The following is a 21,758-nucleotide window of genomic DNA, read 5'->3' on the forward strand; positions in this document are numbered from 1 at the left end:
GTATTTTTTTTAAAGCTGCTACCTAAATTTGATTTGCAGCCTGACTTGAGAACCACTAGCTCTGTACTCATGCTAGGGGCATGAGTTAATAATTAAATGTGTGATTGCCTGTTACCAAAAACTGTTGCTTAATTTTGATTTATGGGTTCAAGGCTGTTTTGACATCAGTAGCACAGACCATGTAGATGGCAGTTAGTTCATGTGGACTTGTGTTCAAAGAACTGTGTTCTTCTGTCCCAAAAGAATCACTGACAGAATCACTCAGTATAAAGTGAGAAAACTAAACTATGAATTGGAACAAATTCCCTGAATTCAGAATAACCAGTTGTGCAAAGGGACAAATTCTCAACTGACTGGACTCTGCCCTTTAGCAGAGGGAGTCAGTGAGACTGTTGAAATTTGCTTCACCTTACAGCTTTGAGTCCAGGGCCCAACATTCCATGGTTCACTTGGGTCTGATGATTCAGCAAAAGTGCTGAGAGTCTCACCCCAAGATTTGCAGGCACTTGGAGCAATTGCTTTCAATCCAACGGCAATGACAGGATTCCAGGATTCTTTTGTAACTTACCCAAGGCCTTTTGTGCAGACATTGTAAGCGTTAACCACATTCTTTATTACTTTCATTGGTGGTAGGCATGGAATTTTATTTGTTTTGCCTTGTTTGTTTATTCGTGGAAAGAGGTCAAAGGAGGAGTAAGTCTAGGTTTCTTTTTAACAGAAAAGGCTAAAGTAATGATTACGTGCTCTCCAGAGAGCATACTGGTTACTGTATTTGTGGGCTCTGGACCTGAGATTATGAGGGAGATATTTGGTGGCTTTCTTACATCTGGGCGAAGAGAACATCCAGGCAACCAGGTCATTTCCTTAGAGTTGCAAAATAATACCTGGAGAAAATATACTTGCTAAAGATTTAAAATAGGCAGCTTCTATAGTAACTTCTTAGGCCCCAGAATTATGTTTTAATGGGTAAACTAACTGCTATGAGGACATAAATGATTTATGTCAAATGGCTTAGAAGTCATAACATAGTATTTCTCCATATGCAAGTACTCCACACTCGGAGGTGGCCTGTGGCCCAGGGGTTGGTCAACCATCACATATGAAACATGGTATCAGTTTTTACATGTTTTCTGTTTTCATTTGTTTCTTCTGTTTTGCCATCAGCTTTCATTACAGCCCCTTCCTTTAGCTTTTTTTTTTTTTAATCTATTTATTTATTTTTTGGCTGTGTTGGGTCTTTGTTGCTGCCTGAGAGCTTTCTCTAGTTATGGCAAGTGGGGGCTACTTTTCATTGTGGTGCGCGGGCTTCTCATTGCGGTGGCTTCTCTTGTTGCGGAGCATGGGCTCTAGGCACACGGGCTTCAGTAGTTGTGGCACGCGGGCTCAGTAGTTGTGGCTCATGGGCTCTAGAGCACAGACTCAGTAGTTGTGGCGCACGGGCTTAGTTGCTCCGTGGCATGTGGGATCTTCCCAGACCAGGGCTCGAACCCATGTCCCCTCCATTGGCAGGTAGTTTCTTAACCACTGCACCACCAGGGAAGTCCTGATATTTTTTTAAATATATTTTTTATATATTTATATATACTTAAAGATGTCATTTATGACATCTTTCAGACACATGAATAAGAACAGAGATTAACACACACCCATGTGTCCAGCGCTAGCTTAAGAAACACTTAACAGATAGAACGAAACCCCTATGTTTCCTTCCCCCATCACATCTCCTGCCCTGTGCCATAGAGGTAACCACTATCTTGAATTCGGTGTTTGTAATTCCCACCTGTGCATTCTTTAGGTGATTGACATTTAGGTTGTTTTAAGCTTTTTAGTGTTATAAACAGTTTTCTTTGAATATTCTTGCATGTCTCCTTGTGCACTTGTGTGAGTTTTTATGTATATGTATCTAGCAGTGTTATCAGAGGGTAGGTTCTTATCTCATAGCAGAAAGAATTCAGAGATGAGACAGGGAGGTCAAGAAAGCAAAATGAGGATTTATTTAAGAGAAAGTATGCTCTCAAGGGGAGAGCAGGCAGTCTCAGGTGAGTAGCTGCACTGAGTTTCTTCAGCAAGCTGGTTTGTGGGGCATAGAAATGAAGGGGTGGAATATTCACTGGGGAGGGAAGGGGTGGGTTCATATTCCCTGATTTTCCTCCCAGCTCCACCTTCCCAAGGGGAGGAGGGATTTCTGTCCTTATTTAGCCTTGATCAGAAGTGTCATGACATTGGTGTATGATGAGTACTTCTTATCTGTGAGGCTAATTTTATTGTAATGAGGGCATAGTGAGTGAAATGTTACATTCAGACACTGGAGATTCCCACCTTTCCCCACCTTTCTTTGTCTCCAGGACACTTATCACCCCCCAAATGTGTAGTTTCCTGTCAGTCTGGAGGTTCCTGCTTTTCTTTGTCTGCCCAAGGACCCCCATTGTTTACAAGATGTGTGGTTTCCTGCCATTTGGCCCCTGCCCCTCCTTCTCTGCTCGTATCTAGCTAACTGCCTGCTTTAACAGGGGTGGGTCATCAATTTTACTAGATATTACCAAATTGGTCTCAAAAGTTATTGTACCAATTTATACCCCTAGCTTCTGTACATAAGAACTCCCCTTTCTCTGCACCCTCAATTGTGGAATTTAAAATTTTTTGCCAATTTGATGGTTGCGAAATGGATTTTCATTTCCATTTCTCTGACTACTAATGAAGATATCTAGGTATAGATTATATAGTTATATATCTGGATTTCCCATTGGGATTTCTGCTGTGAATTACCTGTTTATATCTTTTGTCCTTTATTGGATTGTTTATCTTTTTCTTATTTATCTGTACATGTTCTTTATATATTCTGGATACTTATTCTTCGTCTTTTAACTTTGTTACTTTTGAGGTACAAAATTTTGTGTTTTTTCGGTGTGTGGTCACAACTGACAATTTTGTTTTTCGGCTGTGGCGTGCGGCTTGTGGGATCTTAGTTCCCCAACCAGGAATTGAACCCACGTCCCGTGCAGTGGAAGTGTGGAGTCCTAACCACTGGACCACCAGGGAATTCCCACAACTGACAATTCTTTTCCTTTATTTTATACTCTTTGTATCTTGCTTGAAAAAACTTTCCCTAAACTGAGGTTATATGGAGTTTTTTTTCTATATTTTCATTAAAAAGTTTAGTTTTTTTTAATATTTAAGCCTCTTGGTCTACCTGAAATTGATTTATATATATGATGAGAAGTAGCAATCCAGGGTTTTTTTCCATATAATATATGTATCAATTAGATTTTGATGTGTAATTAACCACTCTAAAACTCAGTGACCTAAAACAACCACCATTTATTTAATTTATAATCCTGTGAGGCTGGGCTCAGCTGGCCTTCTTCATGTGTCTGTGATCAGTTGCTAGTCAGCTAGGTCACTCTGCCACTGGAAGTTGACCCCCGGTCCCCAGCGGTGGCAGGCTTATCCCCACTGTGCCATATATCTTTCATCATTCAGCAGGCTTCCCTGGGCTTCTTTTATTGGCAGCAGGTTGCAAAAGGGGACAAATCCCATGGCAGAAGCCTTTGTGTGCCAATGTTTGCTAACATCGCATTAGCCAAAGTAAGTTATAGGTAGAGCTCAGTCTCTGAGTGGGATGGCATTAATGTTACATGATAAAGGAAAATGAACACAGAGAGAGGAATAATTGCTAGCCATTTTTGTAGTCAATTTACTAAACTACCTGTTGTCCAAGCACCTTTGATGGTATAGTTCATTCTTATCCCACTGATCCATGTTATCTATCAAGTTGCCATATATGTGTGGTCTGTCTCTGGACTCTCTGTTCTTTTCCTATCCCAATACCAGTCCTACAGTATCTTAATTTCTATATTTTTAAAATAAGTCTTTTTTTTAGGACAAGTCCTACTTTGTTCTTTTGAAACCATCTTATCTATTGTAATTAGTTTCCTATCACTGCTGTAAAAAATTACCACAAAATTAATGGCTTAAAACAACATAAATTTATTATTTTAACAGTTCTGTAGTTCAGAAATCTGAAATGGGGTTCACTGGGATAACAGCAAGGTGTTGGCAGGAGCACGTTCCTTTCTGGAGGCTCTAGGAGAGAATCCATGCCTTTCTCCTTCTAGCTTCTAGCGGCCTCTCAAGTTCTTGACTCCATCTTCAAAGTGAGCAGTATCAGGCCAAGTCCTTCTAATGCTGCCATCCCTTCTTCTGCCTCCCTCTTTCACTCCCAAGGATGCTGGTGATTACATTAAGTTTACCGGGATAATCTCCCTATCTCAGAGTCAGCTAATTAGCAACCTTAATTCCCCTTTACCATGTAACCTAACATACTCACAGATTCTGGGGATTAGGATGTGAACATCTTTGCGGGGCCATTATTCTGCCTCTAGGTTTATTCATAGCCTTTTTCTCTTTCGTACATATTATAGAATCAGTTTCTCAAATTCCATGAAATACTCATTGGAATTACATTGTTCATAAATTAATTTGGATAGAACAATATCTTTATATTGAGTCTCTCTTGCCATGAGCATTATATATCTCTCCATTTATTTTACTCTTCCTTAATCTTTTAATTAAAATCTTTTCTTATGTTTATTTCTAAGTATCTTACTGTTTAGTTATTTGCATTTTCTAGTTTTAGGGGGGCCAATGTATTAGAATGCAATTAATTTTCTTATGCTGGTCTTAAATTTAACTACTGTATTTTCTTATTAATTTTAATTTGCTTATAGATGCTCTTGGGTTTCTTTGTAGATAATCATATCATTAATGAAAGTTTTGTTTCTTCTTTTCCTATTCTTATATCTTTTATACTTCTTTTTCTTTTTTTAACATTCCTAAATTTATTTTATTTTTATTTTTTAAAGGTTATACTCCATTTATAGTTATTATAAAATATTGGCTATATTCCCTATGTTATACAATATATCCTTGTAGCTTACTATATACATAATAGTTTGCACCTCTTAATGCCCCTTCCCTCTTCCCTTTCCCCACTGGTAACCACTAGTTTGTCTTCTACGTCTCTGAGTTTTACTTCTTTTTTGTTATATTCACTAGTTTGTTGTATTTTTTAGATTCCATATATAAGTTATATCACACAGTATTTGTCTTTCTCTGACTTATTTCACTTGACATAATACTCTCCAAGTCCATCCATGTTGTTGCAAATGGCAAAACCGCATTCTTTTATATGGCTGAGTAGTATTCCATTATGTGTGTGTATGTATGTGTGTAGGCATATACACACAGACACCACATCTTCTCTACCTGTTCATCTGTTGGACGCTTAGGTTGCTTTCATATCTTAGCAACTGTAAATAGTGCTGCTGTGAACACTGGGGTGCTTGTATCTTTTTGAAATTAGCGTTTTGGGGTTTTTTAAGATATATACCCAGGAGTAGAATTGCTGGGTCATATGGTCGTTTTATTTTTATTTTTTTGAGGAACCTCCCTACTGTTTTCCACAGTGACTATACCAATTAACATTCCCGCCAACAGTGTACAAGGATTTCCTTTCTCCACATCCTCACCACATTTGTTATTTGTGTTCTTTTTGATGAGAGCCATTCTGACAGGTGTAAAGTGATATCTTATTGTGGTTTTGATTTGCATTTTCCTGATGATTAGTGATGTTGAGCATCCTTTCATGTGTTTGTTGGCCATCTGCATTTCTTCTTTGGATATACTTCTTTTTCTTATCTTATTGCACTGGCTAAGACCTCCAGTACAATATAGATAAGAAGCGCTGATAAGTCACATTTTAATTTCCTTTAATTTATTAATGTGGTGAATTAAGTTGATACACTTTCTCATATTAAATGATCCATCATTCTTGTGATAAACCCAACTTGGTCATGATGATTTTCTTCTTAGACATTGCTTAGTTAGTTTGCTTTTTTTTTTTTTTTTTGCTGTATGTGGGCCTCTCACTGTTGTGGCCTCTCCCGCTGCGGAGCACAGGCTCTGGACGTGCAGGCTCAGCGGCCATGGCTCACGGGCCCAGCCGCTCCACGGCATGTGGGATCCTCCCGGACCGGGGCACGAACCCATGTCCCCTGCATCAGCAGGTGGACTCTCAACCACTGCGCCACCAGGGAAGCCCCCTATTTTCCTTTCTTAAACTATCCTTATCTAGCTTGGGTTTCAAGGTTATACTGTCTTTTAAAATTTTTCAGAATAGTTTGTATAAAATATGTATGTATAAATATGTTTGTATAATAAAGATACAGTATGTATCTTTCCCTTGAATGTTTGGGAGAATTCCACTGAAAAATATACCAGTATTGGTGCCTTTAGAGAGTCTTTGATAATTTAATTTTTCTTTTTTTTTTTTAAGATATATTTTTTTGATGTGGACCATTTTTTTTTAAGTCTTTATTGAGTTTGTTACAATAGTGCTTCTGTTTTGGTTTTTTGGCCCCAAGGCATGTGGGAACTTAGCTCCCCAACCAGGGATCGAACCCGCACCCCCTGCATTGGAAGGCAAAGTCCTAACCACTGGACCACCAGGGCAGTCCTGATAATTTAATTTTTCTTGGGTAATTGGTCAGCTTCATTTTTCTATCTTTTTTGGACTTAGTTTTGGTAGTTTTATTTTCCTAGAAAATTGTGTATTTCATCCACATATCCCTTTAACATAGATTTGTTCTAGGGCATCCAATAATCAGTTCTAAAATTTTTGTTGTAATCACAGTTATGTTCCCTTTTAATTTTTTCATGTTCATGTGTGTATTTGTTTACTTTTCTCCTTGATCAGTCTTGATGGAGTCTTGTTTATTTCATTAGTCTTTTCAAAGAATCGTTTTGTATGCAAGGCTTCTTGGCAAAATGGCCACTTCAGAGCTGAGCCAGGTTGGGACATCTTTTAATGTTAGATTACAAAAAAGGTATCAGAAACTATTAGGGTAATGTAGGATGAGTTTCAATAATGATAATAATTGCAATGGAAAGAAATCCATGAAATATGTTTAAATCCATGAGTTCATAATACTTTTAAAAAATTGGTCACCTTCAGAAAATAATAGAGATACCAGTTTCTTATCTTGAAAACTGATTTTTAAAAGAAGGAGAGGGACTTCCTTGGTGGCGCAGTGGTTGGGAATCCACCTGCCAATGCAGGGGACACAGGTTTGAACCCTGGTCTGGCAAGATCCCACATGCTGCGGAGCAACTAAGCCCGTGTGCCACAACTAGTGAGCCTGCGCTCTAGAGCCTGGGGGCCACAACTACTGAGCCCACGTGCCACAACTACTGAAGCCCACATGCCTAGAGCCTGTGCTCTGCAACAAGAGAAGCCACCACAATGAAAAGCCTGTGCACCACAAGAAAGAGTAGCCCCCACTCACCGCAACTAGAGAAAGCCCGCGCGCAGCAACGAAGACCCAAGACAGCCAAAAACAAATAAATAAAAAATAAAATTAAAATAAGTAAATAAATAAAAATAAAAAGAATGGGAGAGAAGCAATCCCACTCCTAGGCATATACCCGGAGAAAACCGTAATTCGAAAAGATACATGCACCCCAAAGTTCATTGCAGCACTATTTACAATAGCCAGGACATGGAAGTAACCTAAATATCCATCAACAGAGGAATGGATAAAGAAGATGTAGGACATATATGCAATGGAATGTTACTCAGCCATAAAAAAGAACAAAATAGTGCCATTTGCAGCCACATGGATCGACCTAGAGATTGTCATACTGAGTGAAGTAAGTCAGATACAGAAACACAAATATCATAAGATATTACTTATATGTGGAATCTAAAAAAAGGGTACAGATGAACTTATTTACAAAACAGAAATAGAGTCACAGATGTAGAAAACAAACTTATGGTTACCAGGGGATAAGGGGGCAGGGATGAATTAGGAGGTTGGGATTGACATATACACACTACTATATATAAAATAGATAACTAATAAGAACCTACTGTATAGGACAGGTAACTCTACTCAGTACTCTGTGATGTCCTGTATGGGAAAAGAATCTAAAAAAAGAATGGATATATGTGTATGTATAACTGATTCACTTTGCTGTATACCTGAAACTAATACAACATTGTAAATCAACTATACTCCAATAAAAATTAAAAAAAAAAAGAATGGGAGAGAGAATCTAGCATTTATCCTGCCTTTCCTTTATGAACTGTACCATTAGATAACCAAATAGTAGATAAAATAAAATACCTCTTTTTGAAAAGTATTCCAATTAATGAATAAAAATGAAATGATAGAATTAGAATACCAGCATTTTGCAATCCCCAACAAATAGAAAATAGTATTAAGGGTTAATGTTTTGTGCTAAGATCATAAAAAGAAAGTCAGACATAAGCCTCATGTTGAAAGAACATACTACCACCCATAGTCTTCCTAAAGGGATGGAACCTGAGTCCAGTACAATCTCTGGATTCAACTGTCGATTTGCAAGAAGTACCAAGGAAAGGGGAAAAGTTTGAATCTTACCATGTATGTGCAAGCAAAATGCATTCTATTGGAAAATCTACAGGTAAAATGACCAGGCTTCTCCAACAGGCTGATTTTAAGGAAATAAAAGGAATGGAAAAGGAACCTATAGATTAAAAGAGACTTAAAGGATATATCAATTCTTTTTCATTGGGAAGACTAAAGTATACTGCCTAAGGATATACATTAGGTGATAAAGTTTTATTTATTTTTTAAAGGAAGTGATAACTATAAAAATCAGGGTAATGGTTACTTGGCCAATTATGGATAGAATTACCAGATTTAGAAAAACAAAATGAACAAAACAGGACACCCAGGACTCTCAGCTAAATTTGAATTTCAGGTAAATAATGAATAATTTTTCAGCGTATGTTCCAACATCCAAACTCAAACTTAACTGTGCCTCCTGTATTTTATCTGGCAAACTCTTGATTTTATTCAAGATGGTAATGCAGCTTACTCCCCAGCCTTCCTTATAGCTCGGAGTGGTCGTGAGTTCCCTTGTTGGCCAGAGGAATTTTTGTTTTTTGGGCCACGCTGCGTGGCTTGCAGGATCTTATTTCCCTGACCAGGCATGGAACCTGGGCCACCGCAGTGAAAGTGCCGAGTCCTTACCACTGGACTGCCAGGGAATTCCCTGGCCAGAGCAATTTAAATGAAGTCAGTGGGCAGGGCTTTGGGGAAAGCTGATTGAACAGATACCCTCCTACTCTTCCACGCAGCATGGCATTGGACTTGTAGCAGTCTTCTTGTGACCACGAGGTGACCCTGAAGATGGTAGCTGCTGCATGCTGAGGACAGAGAAGCACAGAGAGGAAGATCCGGGATTCTAGATAACATCGTGGAACTTTGTTATATTTTGTTACCAGAATTTCCTCACTTCATTAGAAAAACTTTTCTTCTTTTACTATGTTCTGGTACACTGAGTAGCATTGGGATTATCTGCTCCTTTATAATTAGGAAGAATTCCTCTGGAAACTGTCTGGGCCTGCTTTGAGGGTGGAGGATGGAAAGGGAATAGTTGTATGATAACTTTGTTATTTCTTCTGTGATTGTTGGCTTGATTCAGTTTTCTCTTTTAACTGGAGTAAAATTTTGTTTTTGTTTTTGTTTTTTTTGCGGTACGCAGGCCTCTCACTGTTGTGGCCTCTCCTGTTGCGGAGCACAGGCTCCAGACACGCAGGCTTAGTGGCCATGGCTCACGGGCTCAGCTGCTCTGCGGCATGTGGGATCTTCCCGGACCAGGGCACGAACCCGTGTCCCCTGCATCGGCAGGCAGACTCTCAACCACTGCGCCACCAGGGAATCCCACATCTGTGAATTTGAATCCTAAACCCACATAAGGAAACCTTTGTTATAACTTCTCAGGGGATACTTTTTCCCCCCTTCAAAACCCAAGATGAGATGTACCAGTTTCTATGTCAGATAGTTACTTTCGCTGGCAGGCAGGTGTTTATATGTTTGTCTGACATCATTATTGCATTATTGCACTGGGTATTGCATTATTGTTTGGATAATATCATTATTACCCAAAGTTTGTAATTTACATTAGGATTCACTTAGTGTTATATGTACATTTTGTGGGGTTTGACAGATGTATAATGAAATGTATCCCCCACTATAGTATCATACAGAATGGCTTCACTGCCCTAAAAATCCTCTGTGCTCCACCTGTTTAGCCCTCCCTTCTGAACTTTTTACTGTCTCCACAGTTTTGCCTTTTCCAGAATGTCATATAGTTGAAGTCACACATACATACCCTTTTCAGATTGGCTTCTTTCACTTAGTAAAATGCATCTAAGTTTCCTCCATGTCTTTTCATGGCTTAATACTTCCTTTCTTCTTAATGCTGAACAATATTCCATTGTTTGGATGGACCACGGTTTATCCATTCACTTACTCTCAGTTGCTTCCAAGTATTGGCACTTATGAATAAAGTGGCTGTAAACACTTATGTGCAGGTTTTTGCATGGACGTAAGTTTTCAACTCATTTGGGGAAATACAGGTGTATGGCTGCTGGATCACATGGTAAGAGAACTGTATGTTTAGGTTTTAAGGAACTACCAGTTTTTTTCCCAAAGTGGCTGTACCTTTGTATTCCCACGAGTTGTGAATGAGAGTTCATGTTGCTCCACATCCTTGCCAGCATTTGGTGTTGTCAGGGTTCTCAATTCTCAGTTTTGGCCATTTATTAGGTGTTTAGTGGTATCTATCATTGTTTTAACTTGCAGTTTCCTAATGATACATGATGTGAAGCATCTTTTCTTATGCTTATTTGTCATCTATATATCTTCTTTGGTGAGGTGATTGTTCAGATCTTTTGCCTATTTTATTTATTTATTTATTTATTTTTGTGGTACGCGGGCCTCTCACTGTTGCGGCCTCTCCCGTTGCGGAGCACAGGCTCCAGACGCGCAGACTCAGCGGCCATGGCTCACGGGCCCAGCCGCTCCGCGGCATGTGGGATCTTCCCGGACCGGGGCACGAACTCTTGTCCCCTGCATCGGCAGGCGGGCTCTCAACCACTGCGCCACCAGGGAAGCCCTCTTTTGCCTATTTTAAATTGATTTGTTTGTTTTCTTATTGTTGAATTTAAGAGATCTTTTTATATTTTGGGTAACCATCTTTTATCTTTTGCAGATATTTTCTCCTAGTCTGTGGCTTGTCTTATTCTCTTGATATTGTCTTACACAGAGCAGAAGTTGTTGTTGTTTCTTTTGTTTTGTTTTGTTTTTAATTTGAGATATAGTTGATTTACAATGTTGTGTTAATTTCTGATATACAGCAAAGTGATTCAGTTATACATATGTATAAATTCTTTTTCAATATGGTTTATTACAGGATATTGAGTATAGTTTCCTGTGCTATACAGAAGGACCTTGTTGTTTATCTATTTCATATAGAGTAGTTTGTATCTGCTAATCCCAAACTCCTAATTTATCCCTCCCCTACCCCCTTTTCCCTTTGGTATTCATAAGTTTGTTTTCTATGTCTGAGTCTGTTTCATAAATAAGTTCTTTTGTGTCATATTTTAGATTCCACATACAAGTGATATCATATACTATTCGTCTTTCTCTGTCTGACTTACTTCACTTAGTATGATAATCTCTAGGTCCATCCATGTTGCTGCAAACGACATTATTTCATTCTTTTTTATGGCTGAGTAGTATTCCAGTGTGTGTGTGTGTGTGTGTGTGTGTGTGTGTGTGTGTGTATGTTTGTATGTATGTATATATATGACATCTTCTTTATCCATTCATCTGTTGTTGGACATTTAGGTTGCTTCCATGTTTGGCTGTTGTAAAAAGTGCTGCTATGTACATAGGAGTGCATGTATCTTTTTGAATTAGTGTTTTCTTTGGCTCTATACCCAAGAAGGGATTGCTGGATCATATGGCAACTCTGTTTTTAGTTTTTTGTGGAACCTCCCTACTGTTCTCCACAGTGGCTGCACCTATTTACATTCCCACCCACAGTGTAGGAGGGTTCCCTTTTCTCCACACCCTCTCCGGCATTTATTTTTAGACTTTTTAATGATGGGCATTCTGGCCAGTGTGAGGTGATACCTCACTGTAGTTTTGATTTGCATTTCTCTAATAATTAGCAATGTTGAGCATCTTTTCATGTGCCTGTTGGCCATCTATATGTCTTCTTTGGAGAAATGTCTATTTAGATCTTCTGCCCACTTTTTGATTGAGTTATTTGGGTTTTATTGTTATTGAGTTGTATAAGCTGTTTGTATATTTTGGAAATTAATCCCCTGTCAGTCGCATCATTTGCAAATACTTTCTCCCCGTCCGTAGGTTGTCTTTTCATTTTGTTTATGGTTTCCTTTGCTGTACAAAAGCTTATGAGTTTGATTAGGTCCTGTTTATTTTTGCTTTTATTTCTATTGCCTTGGAAGACTGACCGAAAGAAACATTGGTGTGATCCACATCAGAGAATGTTTTGCGAGAGAACTCCTATGTTCTCTTCTAGGAGTTTTGTGGTGTCATGTCTTATATTTTAGTCTTAAACAATTTTGAGTTTATTTTTGTGTATGGTGTGAGGGTATGTTGTGACTTCATTGATTTACATGCGGCTGTCCAGCTTTCTTAACACCACTTGCTGAAGAGACTGACTTTTCTTCATTGTAAATTCTTGCCTCCTTTATCGCAGGTTAATTGACCATAGGTGTGAAACTGCACACCTCAGATTGGGACTCGAACACAGCCAAAACCCAGATCGGGACTTGAACCCACTCTCTCTCTCTTTTTTTTTTTTTTTACATCTTTATTGGAGTATAATTGCTTTACAATGGTGTGTTATTTTCTGCTTTATAACAAAGTGAATCAGTTATACATATACATATGTTCCCATATCTCTTCCCTCTTGCGTCTCCCTCCCTCCCACCCCTCTAGGTGGTCACAGGGCACCGAGCTGATCTCCCTGTGCTATGTGGCTGCTTCCCACTAGCTATCTATTTTACGTTTGGTAGTGTGTATATGTCCATGCCACTCTCTCGCTTTGTCACAGCTTACCCTTCCCCCTCCCCATATCCTCAAGTCCATTCTCTAGTAGGTCTGTGTATTTATTCCTGTCTTACCCCTAGGTTCTTCATGACATTTTTTTCCTTAGATTCCATATATATGTGTTAGCATACGGTATTTGTCTTTCTCTTTCTGACTTACTTCTCTCGTATAACAGACTCTAGGTCCATCCACCTCATTACAAATAGCTCAATTTCATTTCTTTTTATGGCTGAGTAATATTCCATTGTATATATGTGCCACATCTTCTTTATCCATTCATCTGATGGATGGACACTTAGGTTGGATGGATGGATTCATCTGATGGACACTTAGGTTGTTTCCATCTCCGGGCTATTGTAAATAGGGCTGCAATGAACATTTTGGTACATGACTCTTTTTGAATTATGGTTTTCTCAGGTGTATATATATATATATATATATATATATATATATATATATATATATATAATCCCAGTAGTGGGATTGCTGGGTCATATGGTAGTTCTATTTGTAGTTTTTTAAGGAACCTCCATACTGTTCTCCATAGTGGCTGTACCAATTCATATTCACACCAGCAGTGCAAGAGTGTTCCCTTTTCTCCACACCCTCTCCAGCATTTGTTGTTTGTAGGTTTTTTGATGATAGCCATTCTGACCAGTGTGAGATGATATCTCATTGTAGTTTTGATTTGCATTTCTCTAATGATTAATGATGTTGAGCATTCTTTCATATGTTTGTTGGCAGTCTGTATATCTTCTTTGGAGAAATGTCTATTTAGGTCTTCTGCCCATTTTTGGATTGGGTTGTTTGTTTTTTTTGTTATTGAGCTGCATAAGCTGCTTATAAATTTGGGAGATTAATCCTTTGTCAGTTGCTTCATTTGCAAATATTTTCTCCCATTCTGAGGGTTGTCTTTTGGTCTTGTTTATGGTTTCCTTTGCTGTGCAAAAGCTTTGAAGTTTCATTAGGTCCCATTTGTTTATTTTTGTTTTTATTTCCATTTCTCTGGGAGGTGGGTCAAAAAGGATCTTGCTGTGATTGATGTCATAGAGTGTTCTGCCTATGTTTTCCTCTAAGAGTTTGATAGTTTCTGGCCTTACATTTAGGTCTTTAATCCATTTTGAGCTTATTTTTGTGTATGGTGTTAGGGAATGACCTAATGTCATACTTTTACATGTACCTGTCCAGTTTTCCCAGCACCACTTATTGAAGAGGCTATCCTTTCTCCACTGTACATTCCTGCCTCCTTTATCAAAGATAAGGTGACCATATGTGTGTGGGTTTATCTCTGGGCTTTCTATCCTGTTCCATTGATCTATCTTTCTGTTTTTGTGCCAGTACCATACTGTCTTGATTACTGTAGCTTTGTAGTATAGTCTGAAGTCAGGGAGCCTGATTCCTCCAGCTCCGTTTTTTGTTCTCAAGATTGCTTTGGCTATTCGGGATCTTTTGTGTTTCCATACAAATTGTGAAATTTTTTGTTCTAGTTCTGTGAAAAATGCCAGTGGTAGTTTGATAGGGATTGCATTGAATCTGTAGATTGCTTTGGGTAGTAGAGTCATTTTCACAATGTTGATTCTTCCAATCCAAGAACATGGTATATCTCTCCATCTATTTGTATCATCTTTAATTTCTTTCATCAGTGGCTTATAATTTTCTGCATACAGGTCTTTTGTCTGCTTAGGTAGGTTTATTCCTAGATATTTTATTCTTTTTGTTGCAATGGTAAATGGGAGTGTTTTCTTGATTTCACTTTATTATTTATTATTAGTGTATAGGAATGCCAGAGATTTCTGTGCATTAATTTTGTATCCTGCTACTTTACCAAATTTATTGATTAGCTCTAGTAGTTTTCTGGTAGCATCTTTAGGATTGAACCCACTCTCTTTTAATTGCGATCACACACCTGGTCCCAGGACTTAAGCTCAGTTTCTTTATGTCTCATCGCAGAAAGAATTCAGTGAGAGACTTTCAGTGAAAGTGATAGGTAAGAAAATGGATTTATTTAAAGAGATACACATTCCATAGACAGAATACGGTCCATCTCAAAAGGCGAGAATGGCCCTGGGAGAAACACACTACACAATATGTGGGCCATCTCAGAAGGCGAGAGGCCCCAAAATATGGGGTGGTTAGTTTTTATGGGATGGGTAATTTCATAGGCTAGCAAGTGGAAGGATTACTCCAACTATTTTGGAGAAGGAATGGGGATTTCCAGGAATTGAGCAACTGCCCACTTTTTGACCTTATATGGTTAACCTTGGAACTGTCATGGCGCTGGTGGGTGTGTCATGTAGCTTATGCTAATGTATACAGTGAACATATAATTAGGCTCAAGGTCTCCTGGAAGTGGAATCTTCCTCCATCTTGGACCTAGTTGGTTCTAGCCGGTTTATTTTTTATCCAATAGCTATGTCATTCTTTTACAGGTTGTATCCTGCCCCCTGCCCTCCTGTTTCAGGTGTGTGAGTTTATTTCTGGGCACAGGACAGAAGTTTTTAATTTTAATGAAGTCCAGCTTATCAGTTATTTCTTTCATGGATCATGCCTTTGGCGTTGTATCTAAGAAGTCATCACCATACTCAAGGTTATCTAGGTTCTCTCCCATGTTATCTTCTAGGAGTTTTGTAGTTTTACACTTTACATTTAGATCTGTGATCCATTTTGAGTTAATTTTTGTGAAGGGTGTATGTGATGAAATTTATAATAACAAATATATGTTTAGTATTCATCCCCATTTCTATCACAGGGCTCCTAAAACCCTTGGAATTTCCGAAGTGATAAGGGCAATATGTGTCTTCTGATATTCATAACAAGCCCTTTTCAACCACACCTGAGTTTATGTTAATGTGTTAAATTTTGGAAAGCCCCTAAGTATGGGGTCTGATTGCCAGGGTAATCAACCATGTGATTGAAGGGTTGTAATTTAGCCCCTGACCTCCTGGGAGAGGGGAGGGGATGGAGTTTGAGTTCAGTCACCAATGGCCAGTGATTTAATCAAGCATACCCAAAAAGACGGGGTTCAGAGAGCTTCTGGGTTGGTGACCATTTGGAGATACAGGGAGAGGGCACCCCTTCCCATATACCTTGCTCCTATATGCCTCTTCATCTGGCTTTTTTATCTTTATCTTTTATCATGTCTTTTTAAATTAACTGTTAATGTAAATAAATGTTTCTGAGTTCTGTAAGTTGCTCTAGCAAATTACCAAACAGGAGGAGAGGGTTGTGGGAATCTCTATGTAGTCAGTCAGAAGCACAGATAACCTGGGTTTGCAATTATCATCTAAAGTGGGGAAGGAGTGAGCCCTTAGGCTGTGGGATCTGACACTACCTTTAAGTAGATAGTGTCAGAACTGAGTTAATTGTTTGGTGGTATTGGACAAAACACATAGGGGGTAAGATCTGTGTCTAGACTGATTTTCTTGCATGTAATGTCTACTTGTTCCAGCACTATTTGTTGAAAAGACTGTCTTTGCTTCAGTGTATTGCCTTTGCTCCTGTCAGAGATCAGTTGACTGTATTTATGTAGATCTGTTTCTGTGCTCTCTGTTTTATTTTTTTATTGATGTATTTGTTTATTCTTTTGCCAGTACCACCCTGACTTGATTACTGTAGTTTTATAGTAAGTCTTGAAGTTGGATAGTGTCAGTTCTCAGACTTTGTTCTTCTCCTTCAATAGTGTATTGGCTATTCTGGGTCTTTCGTTTCTCCATATAAACTTTTGAATCAGTTTATCGATATCCACAAAATAACTTGCTGGGATTTTATTTGGGATTGGATTCAATCTGTAGATCAAGTAGGGAAGAACTGACATCTTGACGATATTGATTCTTCCTCTCCATGAACATGGAATCCTTTCATTTCATTCATCAGAGTTTGGTGATTTCTCTTATAGATCTCTTACATATTTCATTAGATTTATACCTAAGTATTTCATTTTTGGGGTGCTGATGTAAATGGTATTGTGTTTTTCATTTCAAATTCCACTTGTTAATTGCTGGTATATAGAAAAGCAATCGACTTTTTAAAAAAAAATATTTATTTATTTTATTTTTGGCTGCATCGGGTCTTAGTTGCAGCATGTGGGATCTTTTGTTGCGGTTCATGGGCTTCTCTCTAGTTGTGGCACATGGGCTGCAGAGCACGTGGGCTCTGTCGTTGTGGTACACGGGCTCCAGAGCACATGGGTTCTGTAGTTGCAGCACGTGGGCTCACTAGTTGTGGCGTGTGGACTCAGTGGTTGCGGCGTGTGGGCTTAGTTGCCCCGTGGCATGTGGGATCCCAGTTCCCCGACCAGGGATCGAACCCACATCCCCTGCCTTGGATCCCTGCATCCTCTTAACCACTGGACCACCAGGGAAGTCCCTAGGAAAGCAATAAACTTTTGTATATTAACATTTTATCCTGTAACCTTGCTATAATCACTTATTAGTTCCAGGAGGTTTATTTTTATCAGTTCTTTCAGATTTTCTACGTAGATAATCAGGTCATCTGCAAAGAAAGACAGGTTTATATCTTCTTTCTCAATCTGTATGTCTTTTATTTCCTTTAATTGTCTTATTGCATTAGCTAGAACTTCTAGTACAATGTTGAAAAAGAATGGCAAGAGGGAGCATCCTTGTTTTATACCTGATCTTAGTAGGAAAACTTAGTTTTTCTCACCATTAAGTATGATGCTAACTGTAGGTTTTTTGGTAGATGCTCTTGATCATGTTGAGGAAAGTCCCCCCTCTATTCCTAGTTTACTGAGAGTTTTTATCATGAAGTGTTTTGGATTTTATCAAATGCTTTTTCTTTATTTTAAATTTAATTTTATTTATTTTTTATACAGCAGATTCTTATTAGTTATCTATTTTATACATATTAGTGTATTCAAATGCTTTTTCTGCATCCAATTTTTCTTTTTTAGTCCATTGTTGTGATGGATTACACGAACTGATTTTCAAATGTTGAATCAGCCTAGCATGCCTGGAATAAATCTCATTTGGTCATGGTGTATAATCCTTTTTATAAATTATTGGATTGGATTTGCTAATATTTTGTTGAGGATTTTTGCAGTTTTATTTTCTTGTAATGTCTTTGTCTCGTTTTTGCATTAGGGTAATACCAGCCTCATAGAATGAGTTTGGAAGTACAGTTGATCCTTGAACAACACGGGTTTAAATTGCATGAGTCCACTTATACGTGGATTTTTTTTTCAATAAATACTACAGTACCACACAATCTGCAGTTGGTTGAATCCACAGATGTGGAACCTTGTGTACTGAGGGCCGGCTCTGGGACTGGAGCATCCGTGGATTTAGTATCTGCAGCAGATCCTGGAACCATGGATACCAAGGGATGACTGCATGCTCTCTGATTCTGTCTTCTAGAAGAGATTGTAAAGAATTAGTATAATTTCTTCCTTAAGTGTTTGGTAGAATTTACCAGTGAACCTATCTGGACCTGTTTTATATGTTTTGGAAGGCCTGCTGTTGGACAGGGCTGGGTCCCAGGGTGGCTGGCTGTGTGGCCCTGGGGGATATAGGGCTGGTGCCCATCTGCTGATGGGTAGCTAAGCCCCCAGCACTAATAGGCTAGAGGGAGGACTCCGGAATGGTGCTTGCTAGCACTAGTGTCCTCGTGGTAGAACAAGTACCTCAAAATGGCCGCCATCAGTATCTATGTGCCCTGGGGGACCCCATTTGCCTCTTGCCTCTCTAGGACTCTCTAAGATCAGCAAGTAGGTCTGACCCAGGGTCCTTTCAAATTACTGCCTCTGCCCTGGGTCTAGGAGCCTGTGAGATTTTGCTTGTGCCCTTTAAGAGCAGAGTCTGTATTTCCTTCAGCCCTCTGGCTCTCCCCTATGCAATCCCCACTGACTTTCAAAGCGAGACCTTCTGTGGACTCATCTTCTCTATGCAGGACCTCTGGGCTGGAGCCCAGTGTAGGACTCAGACCCTTCACTCCTTGGGGAGAACCTCCACAATTGTAATTACCCTCCAGTTTGTGGGTGTTGACTAAACTGCATCTTTGCCCCTCCTACCAGTCTCCTGTGGCTCCTTCTTTATATCTTTAGTTGTAGAAAATCTTTTCTGCTAGCCTTCAGGTTGTTCTCATATAGTTGTTTTGTAAATAGGTGTAATTTTGGTGTACCCAAAATGGGAGGAGGTGAGCTCAGAGCCTTCCTATTCTACCACCTTGGTCACACCAAAGCTTAGATTATTGATCTTAGATCTCTTTTCTTTCCTAATATATGTATTCAATACTGTTCCAAATATCCCTCTCTACACTCCTATCGCTGCATCTCACAAGTTTTCATAAGTTGTATTTTCATTTAGTTCAAAATATTTTAAAATTTCTCCTTTGACCCATGTGTTATCATAGAAGCAAGTTGTTCAATCTCCAAGTATTTGAGGATTTCCCAGTTATCTTTCTGTTATTGATTTCTAGTTTAATTCCATTGCGGTCTGAATGCAGACATTGCATGATTTCTGTTCTTTAGAATTTGTTAAGGTATGTTTTATGGCCCATAATGTTTTCTATCTTGATGAATACAGGATATTTCATGCAAGCTTGAGAAGAATGTGTATTCTGGTGTTATTGGATGAAGTAGTCTATAATTATATCCAATTAATTGGTGATACTATTTTTTTTGAATTTTTGAAATTTATTTAATTAATTTTTTTATACAGCAGGTTCTTATTAGTTATCCATTTTATACATATTAGTGTATACATGTCAATCCCAATCTCCCAATGCATCACACCACAACCACCCCCCCGGCCACTTTCCCCCCTTGTTGTCCATACGTTTGTTCTCTACATCTGTGTGTCTATTTCTGCCTTGCAAACCAGTTCATCTGTACCATTTTTCTAGGTTCCACATATATGCGTTAATATACGATATTTGTTTTTCTCTTTCTGACTTACTTCACTCTGTATGACAGTCTCTAGATCCATCCACGTCTCTACAAATGACTCGATTTCCTTCATTTTTGTGGCTGAGTAATATTCCATTGTATATATGTATCACATCTTCTTTATCCATTCGTCTGTTCATGGGCATTTAGGTTGCTTCCATGACCTGGCTATTGTAAATAGTGCTGCAGTGAACATTGGGGTGCATGTGTCTTTTTGAATTATGGTTTTCTCAGGGTATATGCACAGTAGTGGGACTGCTGGGTCATATGGTAGTTCTATTTTTAGTTTTTTAAGGAACCTCCATACTGTTCTCCATAGTAGCAGTATTAATTTACATTCCCACCAACAGTGCAAGAGGTTTCCCTTTTCTCCACACCCTCTCCAGCATTTGTTGTTTGTGGATTTTCTGATGATGCTCATTCTAACTGGTGTGAGGTGATACCTCATTGTCATTTTGATTTGCATTTCTCTAATAATTAGTGATGTTGAGCAGCTTTTCTTGTGCTTCTTGGTCATCTGTATGTCCTCTTTGGAGAAATGTCTATTTAGGTCTTCTGCCCATTTTTGGATTGGGTTGTTTGTTTTTATAAAAATTGAGCTGCACGAGCTGTTTATATATTTTGGAGATTAATCCTTTGTCCGCTGACTCATTTGCATATCCTTTCTCCCACTCTGAGGGTTGTCTTTTTGTCTTGTTTTTAGTTTCCTTTGCTTTGCAAAAGCTTTTAAGTTTCATAAGGTCCCATTTAATTTTGTTTTTATTTCCATTACTCTAGGAGGTGGATCAAAAAAGATCTTGCTGTGATTTATGTCAAAGAGTGTTCTTCCTATGTTTTCCTCTAAGAGTTTTATAGTGTCTGGTCTTACATTTAGGTCTCTAATCCATTTTGAGTTTATTTTTGTGTATGGTGTTAGGGAGTGTTCTAATTTCATTCTTTTACATGTAGCTGTCCAGTTTTCCCAGCACCACTTATTGAAGAGACTGTCTTTTCTCCATTGTATATCCTTGCATTTTTGTCATAGATTAGTTGACTATATGTGTGTGGGTTTATCTCTGGGCTTTCTATCCTGTTCCATTGATCTATATTTCTGTTTTTGTGCCAGTACCATATTGTCTTGATTACTGTAGCTTTGTAGTATAGTCTGAAGTCAGGGAGTCTGATTCCTCCAGCTCCATTTTTTTCCCCTCAAGATTGCATTGGCTATTCAGGGTCTTTTGTGTCTCCATACAAATTTTAAGATTTTTTGTTCCAGTTCTGTAAAAAATGCCATTGGTAATTTGATAGGGATTGCGTTGACTCTGTAGATTGCTTTGGGTACTATAGTCATTTTCACAATATTGATTCTTCCAATCCAAGAACATGGTATATCTCTCCATCTGTTCGTGTCATCTTTGATTTCTTTCATCAGTGTCTTATAATTTTCTGAGTGCGGGTCTTTTACCTTCTTAGGTAGATTTATTCCTAGGTATTTTGTTCTTTTTGTTGCGATGATGAATGGAATTGTTTCCTTAATTTCTCTTTCTGATCTTTTGTTGTTAGTGTGTAGGAATGCAAGAGATTTCTGTGCATTAATTTTGTATCCTGCAACTTTACCAAATTCATTGATTAGCTCTAGTAGTTTTCTGGTGGCGTCTTTAGGATTCTCTATGTATAGTATCATGTCATCTGCAAACAGTGACAGTTTTACTTCTTTTCCAATTTGTATTCCTTTTATTTCTTTTTCTTCTCTGAATGCCATGGCTAGGACTTCCAAAACTATGTTGAATAATAGTGGTGAGAGTGGACATCCTTGTCTTGTTCCTGATCTTAGAGGAAATGCTTTCAGTTTTTCACCACTGAGAATGATATTTGCTGTGGGTTTGTTGTATATGGCCTTTATTATG

At 38.5% G+C, this 21,758-nt stretch overlaps 1 protein-coding gene across 2 annotated transcripts in view; it reads left to right on the forward strand.

Annotated features, from left to right (window-relative positions):
- Positions 1-21,758, forward strand: part of BTD (biotinidase) — a 62,013-nt gene that overhangs the window by 2,276 nt on the left and 37,979 nt on the right. The window lies entirely within an intron of this gene.

The sequence above is a fragment of the Globicephala melas genome, chromosome 4 (assembly GCF_963455315.2).
Source record: "Globicephala melas chromosome 4, mGloMel1.2, whole genome shotgun sequence".
NCBI lineage: Eukaryota > Metazoa > Chordata > Mammalia > Artiodactyla > Delphinidae > Globicephala > Globicephala melas.